General features: G+C 46.7%; 1 long non-coding RNA gene across 1 annotated transcript in view; it reads left to right on the forward strand.

The window, feature by feature from the left end:
* The window catches only part of LOC149124779 (uncharacterized), a 42,193-nt gene extending 34,574 nt beyond the window's left edge, over positions 1 to 7,619 (forward strand). The window contains exons 2-3 of the long non-coding RNA XR_016213177.1: positions 3,661 to 3,766; positions 7,491 to 7,619. This is a non-coding gene — a long non-coding RNA (uncharacterized LOC149124779). The remainder of the gene's footprint in view (positions 1 to 3,660; positions 3,767 to 7,490) is intronic.
* Positions 7,620 to 10,420: the final 2,801 nt, after the last annotated feature.

The raw sequence follows: 10,420 nt of genomic DNA on the forward strand, positions 1-10,420 counted from the left end.
TAATAATAAAAAAGAGTCCAACATATACATATGTTCAATTTATCTTAACATTTTTGTGATCTCTCTTCTAATCTTTTAGATAAGAATGAGGTCCAGCTGAATTTTTCTAAGGTTCTTGGTGCTCCTGGACCATGCCCATGATGAGTGAAGTCGGCCTTGAGCTGGCGGGTCTGGGACACAGATCAGAGTCAGTGAAGGAGGGGGCATCAGGCAGAGGCTGAATGTGGCTGCTGTTGCCACCATGAGCCCAGCTGCCCAAACTGGATGTGGCCACTGCCGTTGTCCCATCATGCACCTCATCTGCTTGCTTCTGATGTTAGCACACACCGTTTGCCCTCTTCTCTCTGATTTCATGCTGTTGCACGTTCAGCTGTTCTTTAAGATCCAGCTCAAGTCATTTCTTGTCATCAGAGCTTCCTTAACCTACCTACGGTCTTCACTCCCCTCCAGAGTGACACCTTCTTTGCCAATGTCCATGTTTTTCTTTTGGTGTACATCTAGGTGTGTGTGTGGTAGCTCTTTCCTCCTTGCATGCCTCCTGGAGTGCAGCGTCTTGTTGTTTACCCTTTATCTTCGTAGCTTCTAGAGTTTCGTCTGCGCTCTTTCAAGCAGCAGGTGCCTGATGAACACTCGTTGACAAGGGCAGGGGAGATTGGAAGCAGGACTGGTGGTGGTACCCATGTGGAATATGGGTTTTAGTATTGCATAAATTTTCTCATCATGCCCACAAATGGTAGAAAAACAAAAGAAATTAGTGAATGCCCATATCAAGACTGCATTTATGGTACTGGAGTGCTCGAATCATAGCCAAACAACAGAGACGGGTGTTTCTCCTGATGTTAAGTTTGTGGCACTAATTTCCCAGTGGCAGTTGGGAGTCACCGACACAGACATAACGTCACTGCAAACCAGGAGGCCAAGCATAGCTGTGGGAAAGAAAGCCTGCGTGCTAAAGGAAATATTCGAACTAGCAAAATGGAGGGTCTAGAAAATCGCCACCATGAGTGCCTGTTTTGTGGTCTCATTTTCCCCAAGGCTGCTCTGGTATGAAAGTCCTCCTTTAAGGAGATAACATAAAAAGCAATAAATGGCAGCTCAAAAAAATAAATAAATAAAAGTTCACTCTTGTAACGGCCTTGTACGTTCTGTGGCTATTTCAATGCAATGTTTATCTAATAAATAGCATTTCAGTGCTGAACAGTAGGGCTGTGTCTGCACTCCTGTGCCAAAGGCTGGACCTCCGTCAGGTCTTGCTGTGCTCTTACTGCTGAAAAAATGTTCTGTGTTCATGAAAAGAGATTCTATGTGATTGGAGCCAGGACCAGAGATGCCTGCTTAGCATTTTCATGCTGCTGGCTAGTGTGTACGTCTGCAGACAGAATCACAGTTCATGTGTGTCCGTGTGTGTATGTGAAGCATGTGCATGCATACATGAAAACGTATGATTTTGGTAAGATTGACAGTGAAAGCCAGGCCCTGCTGTTTTTGAGATAGGATTCCATCTGTGTGACTTCCTCCTGCACTCAGTGTCTCAGGGGACAAGGCGCCTGTGATGGGTGCTGGAGCCTCTGGGTAACGATTGAGGGAAGGTTTTGAGGTCAGCGTGGAAACAAAGGAAGGGAACAAGGAAACCAGTGTGTGTGGTTGTGCAGTTTGAAAAAGGAGGCTAATTCTAGAACAGGGGAAATAAGAGCTGTGTCTCTCTACCTACTTCACCCCCCAAACACCCAACACAGCACCCGGTCCCCCTTGACACTGGGTGTCTCTGAGCCTTGCAGCTCTGTGGAGCGGGAGCAGGTTTCTTGAGAGGAGTAAGGTGGGCTTTCAACATGAGGAACGAGATGGCTTCAGGAGGGAAGGGGGGGAGAGGCTAGGTTCAAGGGCACGGGTAAAACACAGTCCAGTGAACATCGTCTCAACTACAGAGAACAACGCGTGTGACCCCCTGTTCCTTTTATCTGTCCCTTCGAATTCAGAGGACATGGCGACTGGTTCGAAGGCAGACTTGCTGCTCTGATGAGGCATGTGGTTGTGCTCTTGTGGACCAAGGAGTTTCAGGCTGGAAAATGGGAAAGCGAAATTCAAAAGGGGAGTTGGTTGAAGTGCAGTCACCATCAATCGGAACTTTTGCGTGAACTTTGTGTATTTACTCATCCATTCCATTTATGCAAAAAATTATGAAGTACCTTCTTGGAACATGGGAAGCATAAGCTATATGAAAACAAACAAATTTTGTCTCCCAGGAATGTCACATCATTTAGGTTTAAAATTATGGCACGGCTGGCATTGTGGTATAATGGGTAAAGCTGCTACCATATGCATCCTGTATGGGCACTGATTCATGTCCTGGCTGCTCCACTTCCCAACCAGCTTCCTGCTAATGGCCTGGGAAAAGCAGCAGAAGGTGGCCTAGATGTTGGGGCCTCTACCACACACATGGGAGATCCAAGTGAACTCCAGGCTGTTGGCTTCAGCCTGGTCTATCTTCAACTATTGTAGCCATCAGGGGAGTGAACCAGCAGATGGAAGATGTCCCTCTCTCTCTCTTTCTGTGTCTTTGACTTTCAAAATAAATCAATAAATCTTTAAAAAAAATTATGGCAGGACTGGCACTGTGGCACAGTAGGTTAAAGCCCTGGCCTGCAAGTGTTGGCATTCCGTAAGTCCTGGCTGCTCTCCTTCTTATCCAGCTTCCTGCTAATGAGTCTGGGAATGCAGCAGAGGATGGCCCATGTTCTTGGGCCCTGCACCTGCGTAGGAGACCTGAAAGAAGTTTCTGGCTCCTGGCTTCAAATCAGCTCAGCTCCGGCTGTTGTGGCCATTTGGGGAGTGATTCAGCAGATGGAAGACCTCTCTTTCTCTCTCTGTCTCTAGCTCTCTCTGTAACTCTCTTTCAAATAAATCAAATATATCTTTTTAAAAATACCAAATTGTGGATTATTACAAAGAATTATGGCGCTGAAGAGTAGAGTGATTCTCACACTGGAGGACAGAGGAGGTGACGGCGTCTGCCCTCTGAATGGGGCTTGTCCTGATGCTGATATAGGTGGACATGGGGTTTGTGTGCTTAGGGGAAATGCACTGTGTGGACACAGCCATCCTGTCCCTTTTAAGGGGCTGTCCTCACTGTTGGGGCCATTGTGGCCTGCACTCTGCGTGCTCACTTGGGAGCCTCCGTTAGTCCAACCCTCTCCCCCATGTTGTTGCAGAAAACAGGGGTCTTGTGTGCTGCTCACCCAGCACTGAGTCTGTTTTATTTGAAAAACCTCTTGTTGTCATTGGATTCTCTGTCCTAGTTCACATATTTGTATGGGAACAGCACAGTGGTGACACCCACTTTCACCCTGGCGAGTGCTCCAGTGCTACTGTTTCAGGGGTCCTGCCAGGGTGGTGGGGAAGCTTTGGAGCCCCTCAAATAGTTTTCTCACTCAATGGCTTCTGTCCAGATTCGGCAGAGTGGTGGCTGACATTGCCAGCTGATTCTGGGAGCAGCCAGGGACCCTATAGTTCAAGTGTCCACTCCATCCTCAGATACAGGGAAGACCCTGGAGAAGTTCCGTCCAGTGTCTCTTGAAACGTCACTTTCTGCTATTCCTGTTGTTCAATGTCTACTCTTTTTGATTTTTTGAATTCATTTTATTTTTTATTATTTTTTTGAAGTGTTATCCTGTGAGATTCAACACTTGCATGGATTTGTGTCCCCAGCCCCATGTTCAGAACACAGAACAATCCTATGGCTCTCCCTGTCAATGCTTGACCCTCACAGGTAAGCCCCCACCAAGAATGATCTACAGTTGTGTGTTTAGAATGTAAGTGCTGTCTCTGGCGTGTGACTGTCTGGCTGACGCTGTCATTCATCAGAATACCTCTGAGATCCTTGCAAGCTGGTGCTGTGTCCTCGCTCACCCTGCCTGGTGGCTGAGCAGTGCTCTGGCCAGGGGGTATTGACTGGTTTACTCATTGAATAACACGGTCTCTTGTTCTTGAATTTTTGATTTCTATTATGAAGTGAGGTTTGCAGACTTTTGTGTGAACCCAAGTTTTCATTTATCTTAGTAGAAACCTGGGAGCTAGATGGCTGAGTTGTGTATGGCCATACCAAATAATATAAAATGAACACAGAGGTGAGAGATGGCCAAACTGTTTTCCATTTCCCAGAATAAGTGATGGAGTAGATTTGGATCTCCCAGTGCCTCGAAGTCCACCCATCTGACAGCAAAACAGAAGATGTAACCTTTCTTCCAGGAAGCAGCCATATAAATATTTTTATTTAGATAAGGTGAACACATTTCTTAGATTTCATATATGTAGATTTAGGAGCATATTAATACTTCCCACCCCACCCTCTCTCCTGCCCATGCTCTTACCCTCCTTCTTCCTACCTGCCTTATTTTTTCTTTTAATTTCTACAATGATATACTTTGTTAATTTTATACTCACAAGCTTAACCTTCCACTAAATAAAGACTTCAACATGTAGTAAGTAGAAAAACCACTGTCCCTCCAGAGTATAGACAAGGGCTGTGAACAATAATCAAATCTCAAAATGTCAATTTCGAAGAAGCAGCCACTGATAGTTTGTCTTACTCATTTTTAAAAGTTCACTTATTTGTGATTTTTTTTTATTTGAAAGATGAGGAATGAAGAGATATAGATAGACAGATAGATAGATCGGGATCTTCCATCTGCTGTTTCACTCCCCAGATGCCCACAACATCCAGGGCACCTACGTCTTTGAATATTCACCCTGGAGAAGGCAAGTACTTTGTACCTTTCCCTACAGATTGGGTGGGCTTGTTGCTGAGCCAGGCTGTGAGTTGCTCAGGTGTAGCTTGGATGGGGGTGCTGGCTGGACCCACAGAATCAGTGAAGCCTGGAGAGAAGGACAGAGCAGCAATGGGGCAGGGCTGCCCTGCTTTCTGCCCAGACCCAGGAAGGGAAGCTGCCCGGGGCCCCAGAGAACAAGCCATACCCAGCACCCGGCTGTGCTGACAAAGGCCAGCTCCCTCCTTCTCAACTGCGTTACTGGAAGGCAGGTGGGGAAGAGCGATGCCCCAAAGCCCATGAGGCTCTGAAGGGTCTGAGAGCTGGAGGCAGGTCCTCAGCTTGGACTGCCGGGAATTTGGGTCAGCTAGCATCCAGCAGACCCTTTGATGGAGCCCTTGGACAAGTGCACACTGAAGCAAGTCTCAAGCAAAGCTCTTCGCTGATTGCAGAAAAGCCGCACTTTGCTTGTATGCTAACGTGTCCTACTGCATTCAGTCCAGTGAAAGGAACCTGAGGTAGTTGTCTAAAGGACATATGCATATTTCAGGAGGTTTTGGTAGCGTTTGCTAAAACTCTATCTCTGATTTAAATTGCATAATACCACCACTTTACATTGCTCCGAGCACAACTGTAAAACAGAAAAATTGATCTATTTCAGAGGAACACAGCGGGTCAGCAATTCCATCAGAGAAGCTTACGAGTAGGAAAAGAATTACGGAAGGAAGGGAGCAGCTGCAGAGCTGCAGAGGGCTTAGGGCTGGTCCCAGGCGCCATGCCAAGTCTCATTCCTCAGGCGAACATTCTGTCTCCACGGCGGGAAGAACCAGGCTGGAACCCGCCCCCCAGAAGCACTCTTTCCCCTCCTAGCTTGGCTTGCTGGCCAGTATCGCTGGGACAGCTTCTCCCGGGCACTCAGCACGTGTGCGGCTGCCCTTCAGGTTAGATGTCCTACACTGCTCAAGAACAAACAATAAAATGGCCACTCCTCTGATTGTGTGCAGTCTTGCTGGTCCCTTTTCTTTCTTTCTTTCTTTTTTTTTTTTTTTTTTTTTGACAGGCAGAGTGGACAGTGAGAGAGAGAGAGAGACAGAGAGAAAGGTCTTCCTTTTTCCGTTAGTTCACCCCTCAATGGCCGCTGCGGCCAGCGCGCTGCAGCCAGCGCACTGCGCTGATCCGTAGGCAGGAGCCAGGTGTTTCTCCTGGTCTCCCTTGCGGGTGCAGGGCCCAGACACTTGGGCCATCCTCCACTGCACTCCCGGGCCACAGCAGAGAGCTGGCCTGGAAGAGGAGCAACTGGGACAGAATCCGGCGCCCCGACCGGGACTAGAACCTGGGGTGCTGGTGCCGCAGGAGGAGGATTAGCCTATTGAGCCACGGCGCCGGCCAGCTGGTCCCTTTTCTCTCATCCTAAGTATCTACCCTGACTCACAGCTGCTTGGTGACAGCCTCAAGCTAACTTTCTGGAAGGTTCTCCCTACTCCCACTAGGCTGCTTTCACAGATGGACTAAGGGTTAGGGTTTTCCATTTTATTTTTTAAATGATGTCAAGTGCTAATGCTGATATCAAGGTGTGGGCATTGGCAGGGGCTAGTGCCGTGATTCAGGGGTTAAGCTGCAGCCTGAGATGCTGGCATCCCATATGAGTGCTGGTTTGAGTTCTGACTGCTCCACTTCTGATCCAGCTCCCTGTTAAAGAACCTGGGAAAGCCCCGAAAGATAGCCCAAGCCCTTAGGTCCCTGCCATGCCTATGGGAGACTAGGTGAAGTTCTAGGCTCCTGGCTCTGGCCTGGCCCAGCCCCAGCTGTCAGGGCTGTCAGTGGAATGAACAAGTGGCTGGAAGATCTCTCTGTGTCTCCCTCTCTCTCTCTCCCTCTAACTCTGCCTCTCAAATAAATAAACAAATCTTAAAAAAAAAAAAAAAGGGGGGGGGGAGCATTGGTCCTGCGGTATTTCACCATCAATGACTGTTACCTTACATTTGCCTGACTTTTCTCTCTGCTGACCAAGTCATGAATATGGGTATGTTCATCCCGTTTTCTTTTTAAAATTTATTTATCTAAAAGGTAGAATTACATCTTCTATCTGCTGGTTCACTCCCCAAATGACCTCAGTGGACAGCCCAAACCCGGGAGACTGGAACTCTGTCCAGTTTCCCATTGGGTGGCAGGGGCCCAGGAACTTGGGCCATCACCTGCTGCTTTCCCAGAGCTGGATCCGCCGTGGAGCAGCCAGGACCAGAACTGGCACTCCTGTGGGATGGCAGCATCGCAGGCGGCAGCTTAGCCAGTTTTACTACAGCACCAGCCCCAGTTCATCTTGTTTTGACATCTTGCTTGGTCTTGCAAGAAGCTGATTCTGTACAAGTGCTCATTCAGCACAATGTTAGTGAGCACCTACTACGTGCCAGGCACTACTCTAGGCGCAGAGGTGATGTGGTAAAGAACACAGCTGCCAGGCGTGCCTTCAGAGGGCTCATGTGCTGCTCACGAGGGCGTGGGTGCTCTCAGACTGGCACCGATGCCTCGAGAGAGGTTTCTCTGTGCAGCGCAGGGTCGCTGGGCTCAGCTGCGAGACCCAGTTGCAGTGTGTAGAGAACGTGCTTTTGTTTTCTATTTACTGCTTAGCCGTCGTTCCAGATAGACTCATGCGACACTGCGGCGTCCTAGCAGAGACCACAGAGACTTTCACCTGAGTACTTTGTCGATTTCTCATCCTGTCTTCAGGTCTGCGTGACTTCTTAAGTGTCCAGAACGGATGCGGATTACTCACTGAAATTTGAAATGGTAATTTTTAGTCACCAAGTAGGAATGAAAAATGGAAATGATTGCAAGATCCTGCAAGATGGTTTGCTCTAATTACATACCAGGTTTGATAATGATCGAGCTTGACACACACATTCCTACATTCTGTTGGAATTAATTGAGGTGAAATATTTGTGGGTCTTTTCTCTCTCTCCCTCTCCCTGTGTTTATCATTCAGATGGATGAAAGGAGCCTGATTGCTTCCTCGAAAGAGTTCACAGGGTTGCGTTTCTCCTCTTGTTGGTGAAACCTGTTGTGCTGTCCCAGCGTGGGCAGTGTCGCCCGGAGCCGGAGCTGCCCTGAGAGACGCTGTTTCACAGAACACCTTGGAGCCTTGCGCTTGTGACGTCATGTCGCAGTAAGGCGTGAGGACTGCTTCCAAGGGAGTCTTGGTGCTTAGCCACTCCTAAAGGGCCCCTCTTGTCATGGTGGCAGCTGTCTTGTGTAGCTGAGCACTTAGGATTCTCATGAGCCCCGATGGGTCCCCGTTAGCACATAAATAGCGGTGTGGTGGTCTGGAACACTTCTCTTTCTCGTTTTCCTTATATGCCTTCTTTCTGGTGTAAAAGCATTAAGGAATTCTGACATGATGATAAGCTGCTATTTAAAGCCCTCACTTGTGAGACTGGAATGTGGTGCATGCAGAAGAAATTGACAACTGTGCGAGGTTAGTGCCAACGACTCCAAGCCTGGGGGTTTGAAGGCAGAAAGCAATTTACATTCCACATTTCTGCGACCCCCATTACATTGACCGTGGAGGTGATTATCAGAAAATCAGATGATATCTTGAAGATTCATACCCGGTCTTATAGGACCCAAGTGCTCTAGGTGATAACTAAAAACATTTAATTGCTCTCCAGATGTTTAGCTTGTGTAATGCCAGACATCTGGATGTTAAGAAGCACTTGGATAATTGAGTGTGTCCTTACGTTTTGTTTGTTTGGTTATAATGTGAATGCACGCTTGCCGTCTTGTGGTCATAACTGCACGGTCGACATCGGAACGTGGCTGTTTTGTCGTCTGATGTCACAATACTGAGACACAATCTCAGAGGTGTATCTGGAAAAGATTTCTTTGCCACGTAGAATTTTCCCTGCTTTCTGGAGGAAGTGCAGCCAGTTGTAGAAGGGACCTATAGGATTAGTCCATGGGTGGGTCATCATTATCCAGTTAGGTTGATGTTTTACAGGAGGGGAGCTTGCAAAGCCAGGGCTGCAATCAAGACGGAGTGGAAGGAAACTTAATTTCAACCCCAGGAATTGGAGAATGATTGGAAGGGCTTTGAAGATTCCTAGGATAACCTTGTCACCGAAATCAAGCAAAACAGTGTCACGGCAATTGGGACACATGGTACTGATTGCTGCCTAGGCTAAAAGCTCCATTAAATGACACTGCTGCAAAATCAATACTTCAATAATGTAACATCTCAACATATGATTATTAGATTTTTTAAACAGTTGCATAAGTTATAATTATATAAAATATATTTTATTGTATTCACATATGTTGATAAATAAAATTTTATATTAAATAGAAAAATAATAAAATGTTAGACTTTTTGGAATAAATATTATGGAAGTGGAAATGCATTTGCTCGAAACATGTACTGAATATAATTGAATCGAAATTTCAAAACTAGAAGATGTAAAAACTGTCCCAAGATACCTGGTATCACATTTCTCTACAATTAAACAAGACTCTTTAAAAAGGATAGGCAAGGCTTTCCCCTATTTATTTAATGTGTTTCTTTAGTTCTCTGAAGAGTTCTGTATACAATTTAGGTACTCAGTTAAATGCTTGTTTATTCTAAGAACGTCCCAAGGGCAGTGGCCAAGGCAGCTCACACATTGTAGAGAAAAACAGAACATCTCCTTCCTGTATGTGCAATGCCTCCAGGTTCTTTTATCGAAAAGTTTGTTTTATCTAAACCAAAAAGTAACACAGATTAACAAAAGTCTCCAAAAGTTTTTTAAAAAAAGATTTATTTATTTGAAAGGCAGAGTTATAGAGGTAGAGACAAAGAGAAAGAGAGTGAAAGAGAGATATCTTCCATCCACTGTCTCACTTCTCAAATGGTCACAATATCTTTTCATTTCTCAAATGGCTGCACTGGCTGGGAATGGGCCAGGCAAAAGCCAGGGGCCTGGAACTCCATCTGGGTCTTCTACATGGGAGGCAGGCCCCCAAGTACGTGGGTCATCTCTTGCTTCCTTCTAGGATATATTAGTAGGAAGTTGTATTGGAAATGGAGTAACCAGGACTTGAACCAGCCACTCCCATATGGATGTGGGCATCCTAGATAGCAACTTAAGCCACTGTGCTACAACACCTGCCCACAGCTGAGAAATTTGATGTTTGGTTTCTAGAATATGTACGAGTCTATGTATAAGACTGTACAGCTGAGACTACGCAAGCCCCTTTTGTCTGTATGTCTGCTCAAATAAATGACCCATTCTGTGGGCAACAGGTTCACAAGCTGAAGTCTGGTCTGGCTAAGTGATTGCTTCTTGCTTTGTGCATTGGGATAAGGTGTACTCTTCTTGATCTTCTTTGTCTCCAGCTATGTTCATTTTCCAACCCTTGGCAGTTAGTGCCGTGCTCCCGGGCCAGAAGTCAGAAACCACAGAGGTGAAGGAAGGAACAGAAGAGGAAGAAGGCATTTTACCCATCGCTAGCACATGAGCAGCTGCACCTTATTCCAAAGCCCAGAGTCTACAGGTGGGCAGAGGCTCCGAACTGTGTGCATTAGCTTCACCTGCACAGTTCTGTCCTCGGGCTTCGGCAGAGCTCAGAGCCGCGTTTTGAGCGGAGTCCAGCCAAGGACCCCCACCTGGAGAAACGCTGTTGTGAAC

Source organism: Oryctolagus cuniculus, chromosome 9 (assembly GCF_051225735.1).
Source record: "Oryctolagus cuniculus isolate XC-2025 breed Fujian yellow rabbit chromosome 9, ASM5122573v1, whole genome shotgun sequence".
Lineage (NCBI taxonomy): Eukaryota > Metazoa > Chordata > Mammalia > Lagomorpha > Leporidae > Oryctolagus > Oryctolagus cuniculus.